This window comes from Meleagris gallopavo, chromosome 5 (assembly GCF_000146605.3).
Source record: "Meleagris gallopavo isolate NT-WF06-2002-E0010 breed Aviagen turkey brand Nicholas breeding stock chromosome 5, Turkey_5.1, whole genome shotgun sequence".
NCBI classification, from domain to species: Eukaryota; Metazoa; Chordata; class Aves; order Galliformes; family Phasianidae; genus Meleagris; species Meleagris gallopavo.
Genome location: NC_015015.2, coordinates 29,029,662 through 29,048,947, shown reverse-complemented (window position 1 = coordinate 29,048,947; position 19,286 = coordinate 29,029,662). Strand labels below are relative to the sequence as shown.

The following is a 19,286-nucleotide window of genomic DNA, read 5'->3' as shown; positions in this document are numbered from 1 at the left end:
GGTAAAACTCACATAAAAACTCTGTCAAAATTTTAGCTGCCAATTTAATGATATCTATTAATTTAAATCCTAAGATCTGTAAAGGATGATTTTTTGTTCATCATGTAAACTGTTGGATATAGAAAATTAAATTAAAGACAGAGGCTATTTCTCACATGTCCTACATGAAATATGTACCATTTAGATCGGGGAAGAATAGTATATGAGGTATGTTTCACACAAAGTAGTTCAACATTTATGGGTGAAGTCTCCACTGTTCCATAGTCTTTAGCCTCACTGTAATTACATATAGCTTTAAAAAACACTGACAACCTCAGAGTATTTTAAGGAAAAGAAACAATACAGGATAGGAAGTCAGCAACTCACAAGTGTTTCTGAAGAGCAGGATATTATGTGTAATATTTAGAAGTATAATATTTTGAGTATGAAAACTTCTGTGGCACCTAATATAACAGAACATTGAGATTTTTTCAATATAGTGCTAATAAAAAACTTTCTAATTATTAACATACATAAATGCATGAAGCTATTGTGCTATTAGTAACATAACTTCTTAATCATCTTGTTTAGAAAAATGCACACAAGTTCAGTTTTACAAGTTATAGGAACCCTAAGAGAACATAAAAAAAAAAAATCTAAGTATGGAAATAGAATTATTTGTCCTATCATAAGTAATGCAAGAAGTGGAGAATTAATAGTGATATTAACATGATCTAAAAGTTTAGGATTACTAACAAGGATCACTAACTTCTGGGATCTATGCAGGCCATGCCTGAGGACTGTATTAAAGCAGATTTTAGGAAAGAATATAGCTTTATGTCCACTCTTTTCACATCAAAAAGTATTGGTTCTGTTACTTCTAGCATAGAGGATCCAAAATCTTGTTGTGTGGATAGTTACAGAATTTATTGTCCAGTAGCTTGAAGTGACTTCTCCTTTTCCTCCAGCAAGCAAGTAGAGCACCATCTACCTTGATGAAACTTAAGGAAAGAAAAACTTGGATCTGGTGTTTCTAGGTGTTAAGGCTATTGAGAGTATCACTAGAAAGTAAACTCTTCTCCTCACTGAGAAAAAGGAGGGAGGAATTTGATGCAGCACAGTGGAAGAGGAGTCTAAAATTCGTCATGGTATTGTGCCACCTCTAGTAATGAGCATTAGCCCATAATGCATGTTGGCCTCAGGAAATCTGTATTGAGTACTTAAGGAATTTATTGACATTCAGACTGAAGAGAATCCTGAAGAAGGGCAAGATGAAGAAGGTGGGTCAGCAGCACTACAGCTCTCCGTTATGCCATTACCTGCTGCTATCAGACTGAAAACATTTCCATTCGTCTTATTCTCACTTTGAGCCTGAACCTAATCCTATGCTAAAGTAAATTCTGCATAGAACAGGCAGATATCATCACAGTGCTTTTTGTAAAGTGCAGTTGTGACTATTACATTATTTGAAATGACAAAAAATAATTACTCAGTCTATACAATAACCATATAGTGATTTAACTAATGTTGTTTCGTTGGTTGGATGGTTTGGATTTTTCATTTTGCCTTTCGGTCTTACTTTTTTTTCTTTGTTTGTTTCTTGGTTTGTTTGTGTTGAAAAACTTCCCTTGCCTTACAAGCATCGCAATAATATGTCCTCATCTTGGAGCACTACACTACCTATCTTGTAAAAATACTCTCCACCAGTATAAATAAAGGCTTTATACATGTCACTCCTTATTAATATCACAGCATTAGAAACCAGATACAAAAGGGAGGAGGGCAAAATAGTTGTTGCTTTATTTAGAAACAAAGTATGTGGGGAAAAAAAAATGTCTCACTAGTTACAAAGCACATGGCGATGTCACTTTCCACAAAGATTTTGATGCAAGGAATATAACAGTCTGTATCAGTTAATTTTTGTAACACTTAACACTAACTGGAGCAGAAGGAAAATACAGTATGTTCCATTACTGCCGTTGTTTATGGCTAAATATAGGAATCCTATAGAGCCTGTAGGTAAATTCTTGTTATCTAAGGGATCAGTCAAGTCTACACAGGAAGACAAGGCCATCATACACTGTTAAGATGCCTAATGTTTGTTCAAGAATGTTTAGAAACATATGACCTGAGTTCACTCTTAAAATAAGTTGTTCTCTTCAATGTGTTCACAGCCAAACCACTGCCTGCATCTCAGCTGTATGACAAAAGGCTTTATATCAGAATGGTACCTGTATGCACACCATACCCTCACACATCCTCCTTAACTTTAAAGTGAAATCTGATTATTCAGGGAGGAAAGAGTTGCAGTGAAATCCAGTGTTTTTCACACCCTGAAAGAGTGGTTATTGCAGTTGCAGTACCAGTCAGCTGCCTTGCCAAAGAAACAGTGATACAAGGCCCCTGTGCAATGAATTGTTGTGCATATAATTTTGTGTAACATGGCATGATTTCTTAGGGGAGAGTTTTTTTACTGATTTTAAATATAAGCACCTGCTGACATATCATGATGTTGACAAGACAGAAATGCCTGTACTCAGACTGTATACATGCAAAATAGTGCATATTAATGTGCAAATGGACAATTGTTTTTGCATAACAAATATAATTTTCAAAAGTTTTTTGCTTGCTTGTTTCACCTTTCCAGATTTATCACAGCATGATTTTTAACACAAATTTTGAAATAACTTAATAGAAGCTCATAGGAAAATTACAATAGCAGCTACTGATTCTTGGAATCTGGTTGAAATATTGAGCTGAAAACCTCGTGTTAACAGTTCATAGAGTGTACATCTGAGGATTTAAAAGTCCCAAGTGAAAATATTTTACATTCTTCAGAAGAATAATGGACATTAAAAAATTCTTGTTCCTTGATACAAAAGACTGAATTGTCCAGGCTCAATTTCCCCTAGCTGTGTATGCTCTTTGTGAGTGGTGATGGATTCAGCCTTTCATTGATGTGGATGCAGGGAATGCTCACATTACCCTGCAACAAATGTGTTGCATCCTTATGCCTTGTAAAGGGGAGAATGTGGTAACTGAAGCTCCCACAAATTAAAAAGCTGGCTGCAGTGCAATTCACTATTTATGCACTTCAGTTTCATCTGTTGTGCTGAGATCCTACTGTGTATATTGATTTCTACTACAGGTATTTTAGAGATGTTTTTTATGCCAGTGTTTTAGGAAAGATACTGAGAAAAAATGGTGTCCCAATGCCTCCCCACACTGAAGCAATATATTGGATCAATCCTTTCTCTTGTCCAAGGAGGCTCAAATGCGTCTTTACTATGTGTTACACGTGCACTAGAAGTGTAGCTGCTTTTTAGATGATTAACATCTCTTAATTTACCAATTTAGAGAGAGAAAAGAATGATAATATATTAAAAACCTAGCTATAGGAGCAAGAAGAAAAGGTTCTATTTTTATCTCATCCTGTTAGTTTAAACTTTTCTCTTCCGTCTCTACAATGTAAGCAGTAGTTTAAATTTATAAGGGCTAATAACGTAAAGGTTAAAGCATGAGAGGTGTTGTTTTTTTCAGTCTTTATACAGATGGTGCTATGAAAATAGTTTGTCAAGTTAGTTTCATTATGAATTAGCACTTTTCAGACTATTTCCTTTTATCCATAGATTTAACAAACTTCTTTTCCTCTGCTTTTACAGGGAGTAATGGAAAACCAAGAAAATCTTATTTTTGTCCTAACTTCTCCAGGTAGGTGAAATTCATTTAAGAAAAAAATTCTCTAGGGATTGTAGTAAAATGGGGGTCATATTTTACACTGCTTCATTGTTTTTGCATATAAGAGTTACACAAAGGGAAGGAACACGGAGTTGTGTGAAAACACTGACACATATAAACACCATATGTCTAGAACAGAATAACTGCCTAGGATCACAGCATGGAGAAAGGAGCCTCCAGAGAATCATTCATCTCTCTTCGATAAAATCGTTGCCTGAGACATGCAGAGTTAGTTGTCTCCTGTTTATCAGAGAAAGCATGAATGATCATCTTGAAAAGTACACTTAATGCTTAGTTGATAAAATTAGTTACTTCAGGATAATGAAATGAGTTTTCTTTTGATCTAATCACTTTAATATTTACACAGATGACATGAATATAAAGCTTTGTACCACTGAATAAAAAAAAATAATAAACATCACTGTAGCTTCTGAATAACTTCAAGGCAAAATTTTTCATTTTCTCTTACTGTACAACAAAATGTAGTATACATCGTGTCAGGAGTTTCACAGAAAATTTTGAATGTCAAATGGTTAGAGCTTAATGTTTAGAGCAAGAGGAAAATTTAATCTCAAATCAGAGTTAGAGTTCAGTTTTTTCTGTAAACCTACAAAAAATTATAGGGTCAAAATGACTAAAGTTTATGATGTGAAAATTGATGTAAATCTTTTGCTGTTATTCTGCCTGTAATACTTTTTTGTCAGCTTGTTCCACATTTCTTCAGCTTGTCTTTAAGTTCTTGGCTGCATTAGAAATTAGGTCCCATATGGTTCTGGAAATAACCCAACACTAACATCACAGCAGTTAATACTAATCTGGAAATTCAATCCCACGCCACATCCAAAATATGAAAGCATTCAGATTCCAAGTACTTTTTTGGCTAGCCTTCAGTTAACATCAAAGTTCTAAATGTAACGTATGTTACAGCAGGAAACCAATGCAGAGGGGAGAGGGTGAGTAGGCAGCATTCCACTCTATATGGCCAGGAATAGATCTGCTGTTGTTAGCAGATCTGCTGTTAAATGCAGCACAAACACTGTAAATGTAACAGCATTGTACTAACTGCATCTTACAAAAATATCACATCAGGGTGATAGTGATGCAGTCTCCTCTGTTATATGCAGATGCAGCGTTAAAATGGGAGAGATCAGCCATCATATCCATGCATTTTTTGCTGTGAAAACATGTAGGATATTTTTACAGTTGTCTGGATTCCCTCTTTTCCTTCAGGCGTCTCTCCTCAGGCAGCCTTCCAAATACAAAGCCATCATACAAGCAAATAAATATATAAAATAATTGAATGAGCACCGCACGTACAAAACATAGGAACTTTAAAGGAACAGGCTAGAGATTTGGTTTTCTGCTTGAAAGATAACAGAGAATAAAAACATAACAGCTAATCTCTAATGATCACTGAGGATGTTCAAAACTGAATTTTTATTGTCTTTTTTTTTAATGTATATAAAATAACATATAATTACCTTTAATTTTGTGGACTTGACATTATTTGCTTGTTCTTTTTTCTTTGGTGATATATCATTCAGGATTGAGCAATTCTAATCTATATTTTTACAGACATATGAAGTGAAATAGTTCCACAAAGTTTCCTGAAATAAAATGTGTGTAAGTGAAACAACACCCATCAGGGAGTATTGTGGAAGCATGATAGTATTGGTCAAATGATTTGGCATTTGGCATTTGGCATTTGGTCTTGTTGAATCTCGTCCCATTGGCTTCAGCCCAGCTATCCAGCCTGTCCAGATCCTTCTGTAGGGCCTCGCTACCCCCAGGCAGATTGACACTTCCAACCAACTTGGTGTCATCTGCAAACTTACTGACAGTGCACTCAATGCACTCATCCAGGTCGTCAATAAAGATATTGAAGAGGACAGGCCCCAGCACTGACCCCTGGGGAACATCACTCGTGACCAGTCGCCAGCTGGATTTAATTCCATTCACCACCACTCTCTGGGTAAGGAGAGTTCCTTACCCAGTCAAGAGTATACCTGTCCAAGCCATGGGCTGCCAGCTTCTGCAGGAGAATACTGTGAGAAACAGTATCAAAGGCTTTGCTGAAGTCTAGGTAGACTATATCAACAGCCTTTCCCAAATGCCAGGTCCTGCACTTTGGCCACAATAACCCCGTGTAGTGCTATAGGCTTGGGGATGAGTGGCTGGATGAATATGAAGAGGAAAGGGACCTGGGGGTATTGATTGATGCTCGGCTGAATGTAAGCCAGCACAGTGCCCAGGTGGCCAAGAAGGCCAATGGCATCCTGGCTTGCATCAGAAACAGTGTCATTAGCAGGAACAGGGAAGTAATTTTCCCCTTGTACTTAAGCCGCATGTGAGGCTGCATCTCGAGTACTGTGTTCAGTTCTGGGCCCCTCACTGCAAGAAAGACATTGAGGCCCTGGAAAATGTCCAGAGAAAGGCAACAAAACCGGTGAGGGATCTGGAGCACAAGTCTTATAGGAGCAGCTGAGCGAGCTGGGATTGTTTAGTCTGGATAAGAGAAGGCTCAGAGAAGACCTTATTGCGCTCTACAACTTCCTGAAGGGAGGTTGTGATGAGGAGAGGTTTGGCCTCTTCTCTGGCAACAAGCAGGACCCGAGGAATTGGCCGTAGGTTGTACCAGAAGAGGTTATGGTTAGACATAAGCAAAAACTTTTTCTGTCGGAGAGTGGTTAGAATGGCCTGCCCAGGAAGGTGGTGGAATCACTGTCCCTGGCAGTGGTCAAGAGGCATCTGGATGAGGAGCTATGGTTTAGAGGCTTGTGGTAGCAATGGTGATGGGAGGATGGTTGGACTAGATTATCTTGGAGGCAGTTTCCAACCTTGCAGTTCTATGATTCTATGATTCCCTCAGCACTTTCAGGTGAATCTCATCCAGCCCCATGGACTTGTGGCAGTCTAGTTGGAGTAGTAGGTCTCTGACTGCGTCCTCCTGAATCGTGGGGGGGTTTGTCTGCTCCCCAGCCAAGACTACCAGGTCCAGAGGGTGGAGTACCCTGAGGATAACTGGTCTGACTTTTAAAGATAGATGTAAAGTAGGCATTCAGAACCTCTGCCTTTTCCTTGTCCTCAGTGGTCACATTCCCAGCCTCATCCAGTAAAGAGTAGAGATTAGAATTCAATCACAGAATCATTGAAATCATAGAATCATAGAATGGCTTGGGTTAGAAGGGAACTTAAGAATCATCTAGTTCCAATTTTCTTGCCATGGGGCAGAGTTGCCAATCTCTAAATCAAGCACTGGATTAGGCTGCTTAGGATCCATCCAACCTGGTCTTGAACACCTCCTTCTTTATTGGAGGCTCTGGTCCTCTAATAATCTTCATGGACCTCCTCTGGACCCTCCCCAACAGCTTCACTTGTGCTGGTGGCCCCAGACCTGGATTCTGTACTCCAGATGGGGCCTCATGAGGGCAGAGTAGAGGGCAACAATCATCTCCCATGTCCTGCTGGTCATTCTTCTCTTAATGTAGCCTCGAATACAGTTAGTCTTCTGGGCTGTAAACGCAAGGCCTTCCTGGTTGAGGCAAAAAGAAAAGACAGTGAGAATTCAGTACTTGAGTACTGGCAGACGTTGTCTGTTTCACAACAAATACTGACATGTGCCTTGAAGGACAAAAGTTCATGAAAAAATGGAAGACGTATGCAGAAGGAGAGAAGACAGAGTCAGCAATTTTGAGGCATTAATACGCATCAGAGGATTACACAAGTAGTGCTACTTCAGAAACATATGTAGACCCAAGACTCGAGGTGGAATGTTGTGCAGTGGCAGTACTTCAGGCAAAATACAAAAGAGAGACACATTTCTTGAAGAGTGTAATCAACAAGTTGTGATTTTCTGACCTTTTTCAGTGGAAAAGTGCCATATTACTCTTGTGTGAAAGGAAACTAGGCAGAGCACATTATCCTATCTTCAGTGAAACACTGAAGGGGATTGAGCCCAAGAGAATGTAATACCTCCTGAAATTGACAGATGCACATGAAATGATCCTATGATTCTATGAAAAGTAGTGACTTATTGGGAAACTTGTTCACTGTAGTGTGATCTAAGAGGAATTTCTCCATGCAATCTTTTTACCAGGAGACATGGGAACTTTTTCTGGTTTAACCTACATACAAAGGATGATGAAAGGAAACTTAGACATCTGCAAATGCCAACAAGGACTGATAACAGTCTGCACTTATTTTCTGGATGTGCTTTTTAGGTCATCTGTGGGAAACATTTTGTTACATAAATTGAGCTTATTTTTCTATAGGAGTCTGAAACAGCCACCATCAACTCTGCAAGCTTATGGGACAGGATTGTCATGCAGTGAGGGAAATTGTTGAAGCAAACACAACCCCTTAGCAATTCTGCTCTCTGAGTTTGCCTTCAGGACTGCCTTGGATGAGTGCTCAAAGATTATATAACCCAGAAGCAGCTCTTTAGGCTGGATTTTGAGCCTGCAATATTTGCTATATCTTGCTCAAAGTAAAAAAAGATGTGCTCAATTAGAGTTATTTAAATACTGTTGTCACTAATGCAGCTTCTTCCATATGTCAGACATCGTCAACATTCTACATTTTCCTTATAAAAACAGTAAGCAGTAATTAATTTTTGTGGCTCTATTTCTACTTAGAAAAGGCTAAATAGTTGGCAAACCTCCTAAAGTAGGATTGGACTGCAGACCAGCTCAGACAATGCTTCCAGGCATTGGAGATGTACTGCAGAATCAGTTTAATAAAGTTTGACTAGATTACTTTCTCTGGTCAATTTGAAGCACACTGGCCACAGGATAAATCATCTTTTTATCTCACTGCACTGCTCTTTTTCTTTGCTGAATCATATTTTAAAAACATTGAACATATTTTCTAAACATCTATGTATTTATAGATGCAAAGAAGCATAACCTTTTGAATTCCCTGTTGCCCTAGTGTAGTTTGATATTATAACTCAGTGTAAAAGATCCACCCATTCTCTGAGATGTCTGTGATCAATTGCTTACTTTCTTAATACATTTCCCTTTTTCCCCTACATAGATGTCCTAGTGTCAAAAGAAAACAATCTTTCATTTCTTATCCTGGTCTATTAAGTGTATGGGGACTGTTGAATCACGGCCTGAATCTCTGATTAATCACCTGAGGTGAGCAATGAGTCAGCCACAGGAGCACAGGTGAAGGCAATTCACTTGTGTTGCAGGAAGGGGTGGAGCCTGGCTCCACCTCTCCTAGACATATTTAAGAGCTGACCACCAGTGAGGAAGGATCCCTTCTGAGGATCTACTCCACTGGTGTTTCCTATGTGAGCCCAGGTTATGGGTACCTATCATTTCTTTTTCCTGTTTTTGGTGTAATAGCATCATAGCTAAGCTCTCTGTTATACCTTAATATCTGTATATTTGTTAATTGTTCACTGCTATACCATAACATTGGTATATTCATTAATTGTACAGGTAAGATAATAGTCTATGTAATGAAAATGATAAAGTTAGATGCTTCCAGCAAATTGTTAATTTAGGAAGAGTGCAAATCCAGGGGGTATCCCTTATGAGAACAGAGCTGAGAGAGCTGGGGCTGTCCAGCCTGGAGAAGAGAAGGCTCAAGGGAGACATGATAATGACCTTTCATTATCCAAAAGGAGCTATGAGAAGGAAGGAGATACCCTCTTTATAGGGCCTTTTCTGATAGGACAAGGAGAAATAACTTCAAACTAAAAGAGACAAGATTTATATTAAGTATAAGAAAAAAGTTTTTTTTTTATTAATGATAGGGCAGTCAATCACTGGAACAGGTTGCCCAGAAAGGTGGTGGACTCCCAGTCCCTGGAAACATTTAAGATCAGGCTGGAACAAATTTAAGCAACCTGATCTAGCTGTGGATGTACTCGTTAATTATAGGGCAGTATTATTACTCAATTCCTTCTGACTAATGTATTTAAAAACACATGTATAATGTGTATGTGACTTAGATTTTTAAAATAAGACTGAATAAGGTACTCTCAAAAAATGTAAATATGCCTTTATTCATCTCTGAAATTCTTGAATAGGGTCTGTTAAATAAAATCTTAAAATCTTTAATGAGAAAGAAGATAAATTCTATCAGTAGAGTAGTCTAATCTTAAAAGATTATATCTTCCACAGTTATCTTAAAGGTGCAGGTTGTGCAGCTTCATAATTGCTTGAGAAAAGCCATTGCATGGCCTTGGAAGTGGCACTATCTCCACAGTAATATCACCTTCCTAATAAAGCCAATGCTGAAAGGATCTAAGATCACTATTCATTTTAAATAGATTAACTCTGAGCATATTATCCCAATCTATTTTATATGAACAATAAGGATCTCTGGCAAGTTCAGTCTATTGAGGAAACCCTCAAAAATTGAATGCTGATACACTTAGGAACCTGAATCGCTGGAATTTGTCTGTTTTCTAGTAAAATATCACTAGATGCTGTTAAAATTCTTTTAGACTTTACAAACAAACTCACTCAGTGTTAAAATAAACTGGTTAGGAGCCAGAAGAGATGAGACAGGATTATTTAAATCTAATATGTGTTAGAATACAGCTTAAGTCCTCTGACCCTAATCACTTTCCACCGAGGTACATCAAATTAGGATCCTGGGACAATTTGTGTAGGAGTCTGAGTAAATGCACTAGCCTTGCCCTTTGGAAGAATTCATGCCCTTTAGTAACAAGTGAAAAATCATGGATAACCTCATTGTGGTTCCAGAGGCTACCTATATGTATTAGATCTACAAATTATGCTGTTTCTAAGACTTATTTACAAATGCAGGGAACAATGGGAAGTACTTTTATCCACCTTTAATGCCATTCTCCTTCTGTGGTAACCCCAAAAACTCACTTTGTATAACAATAACTACTTTAAAGTTAATAAGTGTTCATTTTCTCTATGAATTACCTCAGATTTCTGTTTACATTTAAAAATATCTTTCTCAGCTATTGTGCTAGAAAAAGCAGAGGTGGAATGGATAACCTCATCCTGTCTGCAACTCTGTGCATTGTTAAAGAAATTTCAATCAAGCTTGTGAATTGATCATAGTAATGACATTACCTTAATGGGGGCGCTGAAATACTCTAGAGAGCAGTGACATGGCAATACACAGAATTCCTTTGGACCTCTCCCATTGCCTCTGTTCTGTGAATAACTGAGATACCTGGAAGTAACTAGAAGTCACCAGTACTGACCCCTGGGGTGGTTTATTTGGCATGGATTCACTTTTTCCTGTATCTCTGAGCATGATGGGTGTTATTAGTTGATCTAGGTGTAAAAGAGCATCTATGTGGATTCTTTTCACTTTCGTTTACCTTGTTGTCCAGGTTTTCGTGGTTCTTTTATTTCCTCTTCAAGTATTCAGAATAAGCCATTTTTCAAAGCAAACCTGTATAAAGTTTCTCTTAAAAAGCAACATATTTCTGATCGTTTCTGCCTTTGGCTACATCCTTCTCTCCAAACTGCATATATTTTCATGATTCTCAGAAGACCAGCACTAGGTGTGATTGCAATGAGTTTATTATGTATAATCATACAGAAATCAATAGCAAGTAGATGCAAATGAAGGGTTTTCAACATATTAGCTTGTTTATAAGAGACTGTCATATAAAACTAATCAGTTAAGTATGCATTTAGATATGCAGGGATAGATTCTCAAGTACCTGCTATCTGCTTTTTGTCCTCCACACTTAGTAAAAATGACTGGAAGTTAGGTGGTAGATTACAGCATATAGTAAATTATTAAATGCAGATGTGGCCATTCTGCATGATAGGAGAGATGTAGCTAACTTGTGCATAGTTAATACCCCGTGAAGCAGATTGGAGATACAAAAATGAAAGAGGTACTAGCTGTATATAGTATATACTGATTAAAAAGTGATTGTTTCAAACAAATAGAGTAGTGTAGGGAGACTTGTCATTTATTTTTGTATTGATAAAAATAATTCAAGTTATTAATCAATGCAATGAAATAAACAGTATGTTCTTAGAAGACTAATATGTACATGAAATTTTATTGTGGTTCTATTTAAAACATGAACCAGCCAAATATTTATGTAGCCTTTGATTATTTCTGAATTAGGTCAAATTGTTCATTGCTGATTTTTTTTAAAGGCAAACAAACTCCTCAGCTGTGGCAGATTATTTGGTGTATTTTCTAAGTTAACATTTCTATGTTATTTTGTCCAAGTGAAGTCTCTCACAGAGTAATAGAATACTGTGAGTGTCCTCTACTTAAAGCAAAAAGCCAAGAAACTCCTGGGTTTTCACCACAACTGAAACAGTCTAAAAGATCACTTGAGATATATATAACTACAGTGATGTCATTTATTCTTTTGAGTGAAAAGTACTGTTTCTACAGAGGAAGCAAACTCCATCAGTTTATATTTTAAGGACATTAAAAAAATTGCTCCCCATTCACTATCCTCACAAAATTCTTCCATTTCTCAGTAATCAAAGTAACACATTTCACATTGATATAAATGATATAGTAGCAGTGAATAAATCATTTGGCTATAAAGTCACATTCGAACTTTTCATCTATTGTGAGACTATAAATAAAATGTTTAATCTGTATCTTCTATTCTTCAGCAGTTCTAGCTAGACCTAGCTGAGCCTATGACCTTAAACTGGCCCTACATACAGAATTATATTAGCTTTGGGACTTAGACAGGGATGTCAGTCCCTACCAGAATCAGTGATTCAGATTAGTTACAGTGAATGTAAATATTGTCAAACACTTTTTCCAGAAGTCTGTCTCACCGAAATATAGCTTGTACTTTTCTGAAAGCAAGCCATCTTTTGCAGACAACTAAACAAGACTTTAGTTTAAAAACTTGTATATAACCATGCCTAAGCTGCTGAAGTTTCCACTGTATTTTCTGCCAAAGTTATCTCCTGTCATTCAGAGGAATTCTTATAGCAACTGCAAAAAAATACTACAAGGACTGCTGTAGTCCCTTTACAGAACTGAGCAGAGATCTTTTTAAGGACTGTGGATTTTTCTACATATCTATGTCCTATTCATCTAGATTCATATCTACACCAAATCATAAATTGTATTAAAAATATATTTTGGTTGGAAATATTTTTTACATTGTTGAAAGCTGCAACAAGGTTAATGAGGATGTTCTGGGATCTAGAATGATCAAACACAAAACACAACTTTATCAAGATTTTAGCATACCGCTTGACTGAGCTGTGAAATTAATCAAAGTTCACTATATCACCAGTAGATTAACAAAGAAGTTCTTTCCTTCTTCCTCATCTCCCTTCCAGAATTGCCAGTTATCACCAAAGCGAACACAGCTGGATGACATGCTTCAGTTTGCCAACTTTGTTGCTTCCTGTTTAAAGCTCCTCTAGAACACAGAGGAGAGAGAGTCACTCTACGTCTTGTGTGAGCTTCATAATCATTCTCAGCCTTTCTTTTTCTGGTCTCTTCTTCAAAACTTCATTTTCCTTATCACTCTTCCATTCCCTTTCCATCTTTGTGGACAGGTTTATTCCAGTGCTTTAAGTAGTTAAAGGTTTTTAAAGTGGATGTGGAAACTCCAAATCTTGGTTACACATGAGTAAGCAGAACTGGGGTCCAGCATTGGAAAGCAGCCTTTGAGCTGTGCTGAAAAAATGTGTCTAAGTATATTACTCTATATTTTAAAGGTATAATTTCTTCTAATGAGTTGCGATAAAATACTTGTTGGATAAAGTAATTGTATATATTTAAGCAAAGTATAATACAACAATCTGACATAAGAAAGAAAATATAGCTTTTCCTCTGTTGATTGCTTGTATTTTCGGACTTAGTCGGTGAAATTTTCTAAATCTTCTAAATTCCCCATCTATAGTGCCATCTTGTATGAAAAAAAGGAAAACAGAGTTTTTGTTCTAGTAAATAGTCGAAAAAGTAAAATGTTCATGACTTCTCCTTAGCAGTTTGGAAAGAGGAAGAAGGAGAGAGAGAGAGAAACACTAGTTTGTTTTTTCAGGCTGCTAGAAGTCATGACCCTGCTGCTTGCAGACTGTCCCTTCTTTCAGTTAGAATGACTGGCAGTTGTAAACACATGCCCTTCCCTTTCAGAAAGCATACATGGGCACCCTGGCTAGAATTGCTTGCTGATGTTATGTAGTTCTTCTCTTCTGAGAACAAAGTACCTAAAAGTATTGACAATCCATGGAACTGGAGCATTAAATCTTTAACTCTGAATGCACTAGAGGATGTTATGTGGAATACCGATAACAGAAATCAAAAACATGACACATATTTATTATAGTATGTACTGTAGTAGAGAAAGATGGGATGAGATTGCTTTGTTCAGCTTCTATTTTTTGCCCCTTGCACTGTTTTAGACCATATCATTAAGATTATGAACACTTCTTCTGTGTATTTTGTAGATGGTTGGTGAATAACTGTTCACTGACTGGGGACTTGCAGAAAAGCAGGCTACAGGTAGAAAGTTTGCACCTCTTTAGCCAACCACTTTCACTAATGCTTGGTATGTTTAAATCCTTTTACCATAAGCTTGCTTGAGACAACCTTAAGTCTTCTTACTAATCCCTTTGACAGATTTTTTTCTTTGACTGTCTAACCAAAGAACTCAAGTGTACTGTGCCAATTAAAAAATGAGACAGGCTGAGGAAAGTAGGCTAGAAAGTCGCTGATGAAATACAGAGCCTCAAGAAACTTCCAAGTGTGATGTTTCACAGGGGCAATGGAAATGATTGTTTAAAACATAAAAATTGAGTTGGGTAATGCAGCTCCATGGTTTTTTACTCAAATGCAGCTATAGTACCATTTGCTTACAATACTCTTCCTGCATTTTGGAAGAGGACTAACTGGCTCCCAATGAACTGAATTATGCCCTCCTGTTCCAAAGTAAATTTCCACCTCTTTTTAGTTGAACCACACATCATACTTTCTGAGAAGTTTTCATTCAGATTTTCATTCAGAGAGCAGAGAACCATATTATTTTTAACATAGAAAATTAGCGCCATTGACAAATAAATTCCAGCACCTATTCTGGCACCATCAGAATATTAATTGCCTTTACCAAAAAATATTTTTTATTTGTAGCTACTAAGAAAAATTCAGGATATAAGAAGCAAGTAAATTATTTATGATTTATTAAGGATTTGGTTTCATCATACCTGCTAGAAAGGTAAAGAAGATAACTAAAGGAAGGCATTATTTAGAGTCACGCATCGTGACCCAAGTGACAGAAATAATTGAACAAGAACAGTAAAACTTTACAACTCCAAGATGTCAATTTCTCTTTTAGAACTGAAGGTGAATAAAGCTGAGCCACAATTAGATGATACACAATCTTATAAAATTGTCAAGACAAATTCAGAAAGCCTTATTTTTACAACTGAAAAACGTATGGAAAATCTTCAAACAAAAGACAGTCTAGAATGTTGATTTCAATATTTATGAAGTCATCTTTAAAAATCTGGCAAAACACAGTGGGTTTCTGCATTCTACTTTTTCAAAAGCTAAAAATGATAGTTTTATCTACATGTAGACTAAGAAAGTGAATTTGCTGATAGTGTTAAAAACTGCCAAGAATATGATGCTTTAGCAAAATAAAAAACAGTAACTCAAGCAATGAGTGACACTTGGAAGAAGGGCGTTCTTAGCCCTACTCTAGAACCTAAGGAGTCATCTGTATGTTTTTTCATCCTCTCATATCTGTTACCCCATTCTTGATTTCTTTCAGACTTCTCGCAGGTGCTTCAGCCTCTGTGTGTAAGACTTCGATCCCTTAACCTTTGTGACTTGCCTTTCTCTTCAGACTGTATCAGAAGCGATAGTGAGTACATTCAATGAATTTCATGAGGTTTTTTGGAAGGGAGATATTTAAATACATATATACATATATATCTTTATATGCCAGTTTTTCTGCAGTTCTACTGACCCTTCCTAAGGACCAGGAAGAATATAGAATTTTCTGAACACGGTACTTGAGGAAAGTTGTGATATTGTACAAGTACTATTTTAAAAAGTGGTATTTTTTTAATTAAAAATGGAAAACGCTTAAGAAACTTTCTGTAGAGACTGCAATTGACATGCTGGTCAAATCTAAATGTAGAAAAGGGCAACAGTGGACAATGAGGTTAAGTAGAGATCTAAAGATTAGTGGAAGCAATAAACAGAAGGCTTTTAAAAATGAAACAGATACAGAGAGTCTGGGAAAGAGAGATTTAAGTGCTGTAAAGTACATAGAAGAAAAAGCTGTATTCCAGCTTGAGCTACAGATAGCGTTTCAGCACATGCTCATAATTCATCAGAATACTCATTTTAAAATAAATAGCAAAAGGCTTAAAGACTATCAGCCTACTAGAAGAAATAAATACAGTTGTATTCATAAAATGTTGTAAAGTCATTTTCATATGTCAAAGAATAAATATAGGTAGTAGTAGAAAGTTCTAATTCAGCTAGATCAGGTAAAGATCTACAGGTAAAGCTAGCACAGAATAATAATACAGAAATCACAGTAGAAAACCCTATTTTAAAAGAGTTTAAGTTAGGTTTAACTGTAGATGCTTGCTTGATATTTCACAGAAGATTTAGGTGGAGGAGAATGGGGACACTGAAGAGGTTTCATTTTTATTTTTAAGTTTTCTCTCTTTTTATTACAATTTTGAGAAATTTTTGATTTATTAAATTAATCTTTTCAAAAGTATTCAGAATGAAAAATGTTTAAAAGATACTTTTGCTTCAGAGTGAATTTCTTTATAGAACAAAATTTGGATTCATGAATTGTTTTCTCTATGGCTTCTAAATATTGTCTTTTTCATAGCAGTGTACAAAGCAGTTTTGCTCATAAATGGGATATAAGAAAATAAGAACACAGAAAAATAGGGGATAATGTATATGTTCTCAGATTGTGCTAAATGATAATGCTGAATAACTAGAAGGAATAAGTGGGTTCATTTTTAAGAAAGCAAGTCAAACTTTCCATTGTAGGTAAAACATTTTATACTGTTTTTTCATCTGTTCCATTTTGAAAATAAGGACAAGTTATTTTTACTAGTATGAACAGGAAATACACTTCTGTATTTCACAAAAAATAAAGGTTAGGAAAAGCAGTCTTGTTGAGCATCACATACCACTGCAAAGGCAGTTCCAAACCTATGACCTTGGATGATCAGCTTATGCCCTAGTTCACAATGTGTTCCTTCCTAATACATATAAGAGTGTCTAGATTGTAAGAGCTTGATCTATCTTTATCTGTGCGCACACAAACATACACACGCAGACAACTGGAGGAAACTTTACTGGTATTTGGGATGTATATATAACTGACCTAAGTGTTTTTCAAATATATAAGAGAACATGGACAGAACTTCTTCTTCTAAAAACCAAGTCACTAAGGGAAGTAAATCTAGCTCTTCATCTTTAGAGATAAAAGCTAATGCTTAATTTAAATCATAGTAGATACATTTAAGAGTATCTTTAAAACAATATTCTTTAGCTATTTTCATTTAATAAATCAAAGAATTAAAGAAATCTTTCTATCAAGAAAATTAACATTCATCTCCATAGATCAAAATAAATACAAAACTATTCACAGCAGTACTTTCTTACTTTCTGATACTGACAGCCAACACAGAATTTCTTACCCTATAACTATTTCTGCAGCTTGTGACGGGAAGTCTTTGTTTGGCTTAAGCTAGGGACCAAATTCAAGTGAAAATTATCTGTAGTTCTATAGATGCTTCATGCAGGTACAACCACACGTATTGAAAATGAATCAGGTTGTTGGTATCCCTATCTGTGGAGAGACAAAAAAGACCCTCTCCTCTTTGCCATTTTGCATTCAGTGGAGCTGTGCTCAGAAAGGCTGAAAACTAACAATGCTGACACGTCAGCTACAGGCTCTTCTCTTTTAGCCACTTGCCCTACTTCCTTTATTTTCATATATCTTCACACTAGCTCTCAGAGCTCCATGCAAAATTTGTGAAATTGCCTAGTTTTGTGCTGGCCTTGAGAACATAATATCAATATTTAATTTCCCCAAATCAATTCATTTCTCTATGTTAGGCAGCACAGTGTTTGATATTGTTTCATTCAAGTTTAAAAGACAATTCTTGTACCATTTTTTTTTTCAGCTCAATGAAGGTTATATGAGGGTAAAAAATGAGCCAAAGGATGAGGCTTTTGTTAAAAATGAAAACTTCAAAAACATAGGTTCCTATGTAGCAGGAAAGAATTTTGCAGCAATCAAGAATAGGAAGGACAGAGAAAAAGATCATATTCCAAAAGGAAAAAGAGACATAGGAAGAAGGGAAAACAGTAAGTGTAAAGATTTCAGAGGCATTACGAATCAACATTTTACAGTTTAGGCAAATACATTTGTCGTCCTTTCAAAGACAGAATATGAGAGTGAATAAACATAACTGTGCAAACATATTTCTCTGTTACTGCAAAGATTCCAGCTGCATTAAAGCAATGGGACCACCTCACAAATTTGCAATAGATGTAACTAAACAAAGTATACCTTCTTTATTATTTTCCAGTACAATGATACAAGAAAAAAATTGACTGACTTTTGAGATGGAAGTAGAAAGAATCCTGGCCCTGCCAACTGATGGAGACTTTGATCAAATCTCCTTTGAGTATTCAAATGTATCCTTTCCAATAAGAAAGAGCCTAAGACAGAGCTAGGAGGAAAATTGAATGTCTGAATAAATTATTTTATCATGCCAAATTCAATAGGTCTTCTCAAAAAAAGTGGAGAACATCCATGCATGCAAGAAGTCTTATAGTAGTTAAATATGCCCTCACATGTCCTTCTTCAAACTTTACTAGCTTTTTTCCCCGATTAAGCTTTTCAAACAATGTGTGTCTGTCTTTGACACTCTGAGTTCACCAACATAACAAAGCTTTGAATATTTCATAACTGAAAACAAATGACATGTTGTTAGCTTGAATATAATCATTAATTTATGTGTATATTTAACCTTAAGTTTACTGAGAAAGTGGATTTCTATATTTACGTTGTACTGCAAAAGCTTTTCAAAAGCTTTTCTGGATCATACAGTATAGCTAAAAGTGGCCATGGACCTGCCATGGGCCCTACTTAGAACGGCAGTTTGAAAACAATAGTAAAGAAAGAACAATTTAGATTTTTATAGGTATCAATTTTAATATGTGATTTCTAATATATTTGAATCTTTTTATTTTTATTACTATATTGAAGGATATTATTTGACGGTGGATTTTACTTTTATTATAAGACATTTAAACACATTTTTAACAAATAAACCCACACAGGACACATGTATCATCTCTGCTATTAGCCTTTCATCTTACCTTAGAAGTAAAATTCAGCTGAGAGCAGGAAAGGAATACTTTGTTAAAATAAGTTATAACTGATAAAGAGTACTTCCATGCTATATACTGCATTTCATCTCTTCTCTGAAAAAGTAGCAATCATAAGGATATGTTTCATTTGTACTTCCTGATTTCTGGAGTAATTAAAAAAACATCAAGTAATATCAGTAAAATATCCTTTTTCAAAATAAAAAAAAATAGTTTGCTGTTGATACAACAAATTCCATACA

At 36.1% G+C, this 19,286-nt stretch overlaps 1 long non-coding RNA gene across 1 annotated transcript; it reads left to right on the top strand.

The window, feature by feature from the left end:
• Positions 1–8,989: 8,989 nt before the first annotated feature.
• On the top strand, positions 8,990–19,200 carry LOC109368014. Its single transcript, XR_002115655.2, has 3 exons — positions 8,990–9,030; positions 15,437–15,529; positions 18,240–19,200. It is a non-coding gene; the product is annotated as an uncharacterized LOC109368014 (long non-coding RNA).
• The last annotated feature ends 86 nt before the right edge of the window (positions 19,201–19,286 follow it).